We start from the raw sequence: 8,480 nt of genomic DNA on the forward strand, positions 1-8,480 counted from the left end.
CCAAAATTTTCGGTGCTAGTCGAAAAAAATTTTGCGCGTGTCGCGGCGCAAGCCGCAACACGCACGTGGCCTGATAAGTTTAGTTGGATTAGTTCTAGATCAGTTTTTTTGTCCGGTTATTTCAAACTTAGCACCAATCTTTCGAAACAAAAACACGGCAAAAAGGTGGTCCTGGTGAAATCAAACTTTGCACAAATCTCTCCAAACAAATACGGAAAAATGTGGTCCAAACTTTTTGTTAATTCCTTAACCTTTTTTATAATCCTCATCATTTCGTCCATGACAAAATTAAAAAAATGTATTACGAAAATGCTACAAATTGAAACATGTGCTACAGTGCTACACATGATGACATAGTACTAAAATAGTTCTTCGTGGTAAAGTCAGAAAAAGTTAATCTAATTCTACTTTTACCTTGCTTGCTTACCCTTTGTTCATCCTCCTCCACTTCCACGGAAGAACAACGACTTATGTGATCCGCCAAAATTCATCTGATTTTAGCTGCAGTTTTATGCGTCATAATGGTTAAACAGCTGTGAACTCTTTTTGTTAACTTTTAGAATTTATAATGACTTATTCCAATGAATACGCTAGTAAAAACCACAAGCCAAAGACATACAATATCTTTGGTTTATTATCTCATAAAAATTTTTGGTACGCATTATTTGGTGCAGTTGCAACACAATATTTAAAGATAACTTTACGATTAAAGTCAGGCCTCAAAAAAAAACAAAAAAACAAAAAAGAACATGAGAACGGGGTTAATACAAAAGGTTCGTAATCCCAAGATGAAGTAATACCTACAGATAAAAAACAAAAACAAAAAAGAAAGGTACTTTCTTAAGACCATAGGCGGATGTGCCTTGTTTGCCTCTTTTTTAAATTCTTGATCAGCATGCCTAAGACTCTAGGCAGGCATGCCTTTCCAAAAACTAACCTGACAAATATGTGTCCAATAAGAGAGTCATTCATACTCCTGCCATTTACCCGTGCCCCAGCCATTTAAACATTTGCCTCTCAATTGCTTGGACTATCTGTCTTGGCTTTTCTCTGTCTACAATTACCCAGCCCAGTCTTGACGCAACCTATTGCCAAAATACTTGATAACTTCAATTCAACTTATAACTTCACTTCAAATTTCAGGAAATTTTGAATTGCATGTTCAATTAAATCATCAAGACCCTTTATGCATTCTGGTGGTCAAAATGGTATACCTGGAATATGCAAATTATTGTAGGCACCCCTAGTAACAACTGGGATACACATAGTGTCCTCAAGTTTAACACCCCCCAAAACAATCTCTGAGTGTTACAATCAGATATCCTTCCAACCCTACTCGTACAATGGGGAAGATATGCCGTTTTGACAACCTTGATACATATACTGTCTTTTGATTTCATTTAATATTAACCTTGCAATTCAACGAAAGTTTCAACACAATATCCGTAGCCGTTCTTGACATAAATACAAATATGTTCAGATATGTCCTTTCGACAACTTGGATGCACCTTAAGTCTTTTAATTTAGTGAGACATCTCAATCAATATTAACTGAAATTTACAATTTAATAGCCTTGCCCATTTGTGAGATGCTGTAGACAAGATCTTTTGACAACCTTAATGCACTGTGCCATGTTGATAAGTAGGATGCCGTTAAACTTTTTTGGTTCAGTTAAACTGGTTTAGTTGTAATAGTACAAGTTGTACTGGTATTTTCAGTCACAGTCGCACGAGTAGTAGTAGTAGCACTACAAGAAATAGCAGTCACAGTCACAAGCAGGAGCAGGTGTAGCCACGAGTTGTCACACTCTTAGTAAGTTATTGCACTTGAAGTTGTAAGTGGTCATAGTCATAGATGTAGTCATTGACATAAGTAGCAGCTGTAGCATTCCATTGACGTTCGCAGTCGCAGTCACTAGTAGCGGCAGTCGCAGTCGTAAGTTTTCGTGTTCACAAATAGTTTGTCCCGCAAGTATTTGTAGGCTTAATTACTCGCAGTCGCAAGTAGCCATAGTCGGAAGTAATCACAGTTACAAATTATGACCGCTGCAAATAGTCTCTGTCACAGTTGTAATCGCAAGTAGTCTGAGCTATGGTCATAAGTAATCGCATTCACTAGTATTCGTGGTCGCAAGTAGTTGCAGTCACGAATAGCAAATGTTGAAAGTAGGCTCAATAGCCTGTACAACTTGCTACAGCAGCAGTCATAAGTATTCGCAATTGCAAGTGGTCCAAGTAGTCAAAGTTGCACTTGCAAACAGTCGCAGTTGAAGTCACAGTAGTGTAGCAATAGTGCTCCTGAAAGTCTAAGCTATTGCCCTTAGCCGTCCCTAAGATATTGCAGATATACCCTTTTGATAACCTGTAAGATATTGTCAATATACTCTTTTGATAACCTCAATGCAGAAGAAGTCTTATGATTTAGTTTAACACCTCCCTTAGCCTTTCGATAAGAACAAGGCTAAATGTGCAAATGATCCCCTAAAGTTATACCATGATGCCCTTTGCCTTTTCTGACACACTCAGGATTAAACATTTTCTTTCTGTTCAAATGTTAAATCCGTTATTTGAATAATGAGCATGTTGCATAATTTACCAGCTTTTCCCCAGGGACTGTGGGGGGCATTGTATTCCTCAAGCCATTTCCCTTCTAAGTACTGTTCAACATGCCATAAAATTTGGACTTAATGCCCTCAGCCGTTCCTGAGATGTTGCTGATGCGCCCTTTTGACAATCAGCATGCACTCACTGTAATTCTGATTTTGTTTAACATGTCCTCAAAATACTCACAAATAGATGTAAATGCAGTTGCAGTCACAGATGCAAGTTGTCGCAGTCAGAAGTAGTAAACAATCACTGTCGCAACGTAGTAGAGGTGGCCTTGAAAATTACAAATTAACACCCTTATCCATTCCTAAGATATTGCAGATACGCCTTTTTGATAACTTGGATGCAGATAGTTTCTCTTGATTTAGCTCAGCATAACCATCAGCATTTCCCAAAATTTCACTTCAACACGCTTAGGCTTTTTCAAAATTTGACCAGTGATGAGGGAAGGGAACATCAAAAAATGGCAAGGGGGGCTGGTTGTCCTCCGAGGACTCTTGATACCCTTGGCTGTTCCTTCGATATTCCTGATACGCCCTTTTCACAACCAGCTACACACAGTGTTTTATTACGAGAGGAGGGGGCGGGGGTGAGCTATGAGATGAGAGGAGCTATGAGAGAGGGGGGGGGTATGTTGTCTCATAGGTCAGCATTAGCTTCAATAGAAATAGTAGTTGCAGTAGCATTAGTAGTAGCGTGCTCAAGTTGCCTTTTGGTCAATTTGTCTTCCCCTTAAGCATTCCCTGAAAGTTCCAACTTAATACCCTAAGCCATTTCTGAAAACCGTCCATTTGACAACCTGCAATGAACGTAGTGTATTTTTATTTAGTTCAACTTTCACCTCAATATTCTCTTAAATATTCACCATCATACCCTTAGTAGTACTAGTGCTCTTTTCCATCTTCTCTCTAGATTGACTGTTCTTTCAAAGGAGGAAACGCAACTATCAATCGATATACATTGCGTAGAAATTGACCATGCCATTCGCTGTGCTGAAAAAAGCTGCCATTCCTCTAAATAGACCCCGTCATTCTACCCTTCCTGGCTGGTCGGAAAATCCAGAATTAGCGGATACCCATTCTAAGTCTAAATTCTGGCTTCAACTTTGGATTTCTTGTGGACGACCCCGTTCGGGGGTAGTCAATTCAATCCGCCTGCTCACAGAAGGAAAATTCAGCGAAGGAGGTAAAAGCTCACAGAAAAAAGATGATTGATATCGAATCTGCAAGGGCCAAAATTAATCCTTCTCTCCTTTGGCGTTTTCTGTCCTCTAAAGGCGATGAGTCTTTGTCCGCATCTGCTATCACTGATTCTGAATTGTACGCTTACTATGGGTCAGAGTTTTTGCCTCCTGACCCAGCCCTCAACGAAAGATACGAAGCTTAGTTGGACAACTTCTTAGATAGTTGTCCTCAGGGTGATTATTTTGTAACAGAGGGAGCTGTGTGCAAGGCCATCTCTCGCCTTAAGCCTAAGCAATCTATCAGGATTGATGAAATCATCGTACTCCGTTTAAAAAGTGGCGAGCCTGCTCTCTCTAGCTACGTAACTCTCTTGATGCAAGTTATCCTCATTCAGGGTATTGTTCCAACCACTTTCTCAATTGGAGATCTTAAGCCAGTTCCTAAAAAAGGAAAAATTACCATGCAATGCTCCTCTTTCCGTCCAATCACGATTGCTACTTCTCTTTGCAAGCTATTTGAACTTTTATTCGTCCATGAGTTTGAGAAACTGTGTTACAGTCCGCCAAAACAATTCCGTTTCCAACACGGTATTGGTTGTTCTGAAGCTCTCCATGTCGGTGCATATGCACTCCTGGATGCACACAAATCAGGAAAAAGCCTAGCGATCGGTGGCTAAGACCTGCAGAGAGCGTTTGATTTATTGATTCATGCGCTTATGTTGCTAAACTCAGCTAAAAGAGGGGTGAACTCAAATATTATTTGGGCTTTCCGTGATCTTTACTCTCGCCTTCGCGTGCGACTCAAGCACCCTCCCGACAAAGGCCTTCCGCCAGCCCCACGATCAGCTTGGATACCAGTCCGCAAAGGTTCCCGTCAGGAGGCATTTTTCTCCCACAATTTCATCGACAACTACACTAGTGAGCCTCAAGACAGCTGTCCTTCATCGTGCAATTTCAGTTCCATTTACGTCTCCCTAGTATGCTATGCTGATGACACGCTGAATCTCAGCCGGACGCTTAACCGCCTTTCAGAAATATTCTCATGGCGGCAGTCCAATTACAAGAAAGTCGGTCTGAGATTTAACTCCCAAAGGTCGGAAGTTTTGCTTTACAATTGGAAGAATGACCCTCCTACTAATGTAATACTAGGTGATTGCTCAGTAAAACCAGTTGATAAAATAGTATATCTGGGGCTGCCAATAGGTACCTCATTACAGCATACCCGCTCCCTCCTGATCTCACATCTTGAACGGCGATTTTCCAGCTCCTCTGCTTTGATCGTTAAATCTACTCTGAGATTTAACCGTCCATTACTGGAAAGTATTTACAACGCCACCACTCTGCCACATATATTATATGTGACCCCTTTCTGGAAATTATTGGCAAACCGGGAAAAGTCTAAAATCCGCTCTTTGTTTTTCCGTTTTGCCAAGTACCTACTAAAATTGCCACCATGGGCAAATAATAGGTTTCTGACTCGGCACTACAGCTGTTGAGATACTTATTAGCCGACAAAAAATAAAACAGAAATTTTAAAGCAAGAGTGGGCAAGTTTGCTTGTTTAATTTTACCTCTTGTTTCGCTTTTTTTCTCCTCTCAGAAGTTGTTGTCTTTGCTGTTATTTTCACAGAAGTTGTTGTTTCTGTTGTTATTTTTGAGTATGTTTTCTTTCTGTTTCCTCTTTTCGTACTATTTCGTATACTATTTAAGAAGTTGTTATTTTTTAATATGTTTTCTTTTTGTTTCTTCTTTTTGCACTATTTTGTATACTCTGTCATTGTACATTTACTGTATATGACGGGTTTTCAATATATTATTATTAGTAGTAGTGGGAGTAGTCAAAAAATAAGTTTTGGTCAGTTGTTCATCCCCCTCATGACACCCTAGAAGTTTTAGCTTGAGACGTTCATAAGATATTGCTGATACGCCCTTTTGACAATCTGTATGCACATTACTTTTTGGTCATTTGATCTCCCTCCTTAAGTATTCCCTAAAAGATCCAACTTAATACCCCTAAGCCATTCCTTGGATACACGCTTTTGACAACCTTCATACACATAGTGTATTTTGATTTAGTTCAATTTTCCCCTTAATGTTCTCTAAGATTTTCTCCTTTGTACCCTTAGCCTTAGTAGTACTAGTAGTAGTGTTGCATTAGCATGAGCAGTAGCAGTGTTATTTGTAGCAGTATGCAAATATTGCCTTCTTGTCAGTTGAACATACCCCTAATGATGGCCTGGAAGTTTCAGTTGAATACGTTAAGCCATTCCTAAGAAATTGCTGATACAACTTTTTGACAATCTATATGCACATAGCATGTTTGGATTTAGCTCGATAATTTCAGTAAATCTGAACTAGCTCTTCTGAATTAAAGATTTTACCATGAGGCAAAAGGTTCCCAATAATATAGAGTATACATTTATGTTTTGAAAGCCGATTTGTCTATGCGTCAGTAAAATATTAAATAAGAACCAACTAATAATAGTGCTGTGGTCTGATAATACGTTTCTATGTATTTCTTCCCTGCGAAGAATATCCCATGTTTTCCAATATTCACTCAATTTATTGATTTGTATGTCTTGGCCAAAAGGCCTATATTCAATCCATGGAAAAGCTTCTTAGTTGACAGTCTTGGTCAATGGGCAGAAGTTACAGCTTATTACTAAATGCTCCTATTACAAATACTACCAAAGGCCAGCTTTTCCAGCATTTCCCTCCTAATCATATGTATGAGTCATAATATTGTCATACAATATGACAATATCAATACAGCTGAAGACTCCTCCTCCAGAGATAACACGCTGAACAAAAAGTATATCCTAAATATTGCAGAAAAAGCGAAATCTTGACATATTCAATTTTCTATGTTCATTTTTTGGAGACTTGGGAAACTTTTGTTCTGTTTTTCCTGACAAGTTCGAACGAAATGAGTAAGGCCTCTCCCTCAAGAAATAGTGCAATTCAAGATGAGTGCAATTCAAAGACAAAACAGAGGGTAAGGTCTCGTTTGAAATATATCGCCCTTTCCACCTAGAAAATTCTTTTGATTTTTACGATCATGAATCATATTACAGTTTCCCAGTTCCAAAGGCACATGATTTTAAAAACAAGTTCTTTTTTGAGCCAAACAAAACAAATTTTTTAATCTCCGTATATACGAGGCATGTTTTTTTAAGTAAGGTCCGTTTGAACACAAGTGAACAACGAAGATTATTTAAAAAAAGTAAGTTTATTTTCAGAAAGTACATACGTTACTCTATTTTTCGGCATAGTTATCTAGTTTTTTCAAACACTTATCACACCTCTCAAATAATTTTAAAGTAAACTCTTCATAAAAACTTGCCGCCGGCTCCAATAACCAAGAGTTCAATGTCATTTTTACGTCGTCGTCATCATTGTGACGGTTGCCACTGAGGTGGCAACCGCTTGAACAGGAAACGAAACATGGGTTTTGCATATGACGCCCAAATCGGGGCAACAAAACATTGAATGGAAACACACACACTCCCTTGAAAATTTGAAGGCCGAACAGACTCTCTTCCTTCACAAAATCATGGCGTCGGTGTTTTGAAATAGGCATAGTGTTTTTTTTTGGTCGACTTCATGCAGTGAGGAACCAATATTAATACAGTAGCCTACTGCCTAGCCCTCAGAAAGCTCCGCAGAGCGATTAAAAAAAAACAAAAAAAAAAAACAAACAAAAAAACATGGTATTCTGACAAAAGGAATTGTCATTCTTCATAACAATGCAAGACCTCACACTGCTTGTTAGACCCCCAATTTGTTGGACAGTTTTGACTAAGAAGTTTTAGAACACCCACCATACAGTCCTGATCTTGCGCCGAGTGATTACTATTCGTTTCTCCACCTCACACAGTACCTCAGGGGCAACTGTTATAATGATGATGATGACCTAAAAACGGAAGTGAATTCTTGGTTATCGGAACAGGCGGCAAGTTTTACTTTAAAATTAGTTGAAAGATATGATAAGTGTTAAATACCGACGAAGACCATATACGAATAATTTTAAAATCACGGATTTCCTAAACTTTGGTAAAGATATAACTCCAGTTACTCGCCAAAGAGGGGTTTATCAAATACCATGTGACTGTGGCTTCTACTATGTTGGTAGAACCCAGCAAAAATTAGAAAAGGCCTACAACAGCAAGATGACATAACTAAAGATTTAAATACTAATAGTACAAATATTTCTTTTGACTCGGCTCCAAGCAGTCATATTTTTGATAATCCTAGCCATAAAATGCTTTTTGAAGGAAAAACTTCCCTTATTAGCAATGATTTAGGCATAAAACAGGTTGTTCGGGATGTAATTGAAATTAGAATCAAAATAAATAGTAATGTTTCTTTAAATAAGGATTTGGGAGAATATTCACTTAATGCCTTATATACAAATTTAATTAAAAATGATTTAGAAAGTTATATTAAAAACAAATAAACAATACCGCTCAACCTGCTGTGGATACACCTTCTAGGCTGGCTGCCAAAAAGGCAAGATTAGCTTTAACGATAGCTTGTTGGTAAATGTTTTTTTATTCCATTTGAATGAATTGTATTTTTCACTATGCTTGATGTAGGCTACCAGTCCTGGTTCAACTTTCCTGAAATAATGATGCTAGGCCTGTTTTGAGGATACATTTTATTTTTAAAGATTTTATTTTAATGTGAGTTCT

The sequence above is a fragment of the Artemia sp. Qi Xiang Cuo genome, chromosome 10 (genome assembly GCF_049724085.1).
Source record: "Artemia sp. Qi Xiang Cuo chromosome 10, ASM4972408v1, whole genome shotgun sequence".
NCBI lineage: Eukaryota > Metazoa > Arthropoda > Branchiopoda > Anostraca > Artemiidae > Artemia > Artemia sp. Qi Xiang Cuo.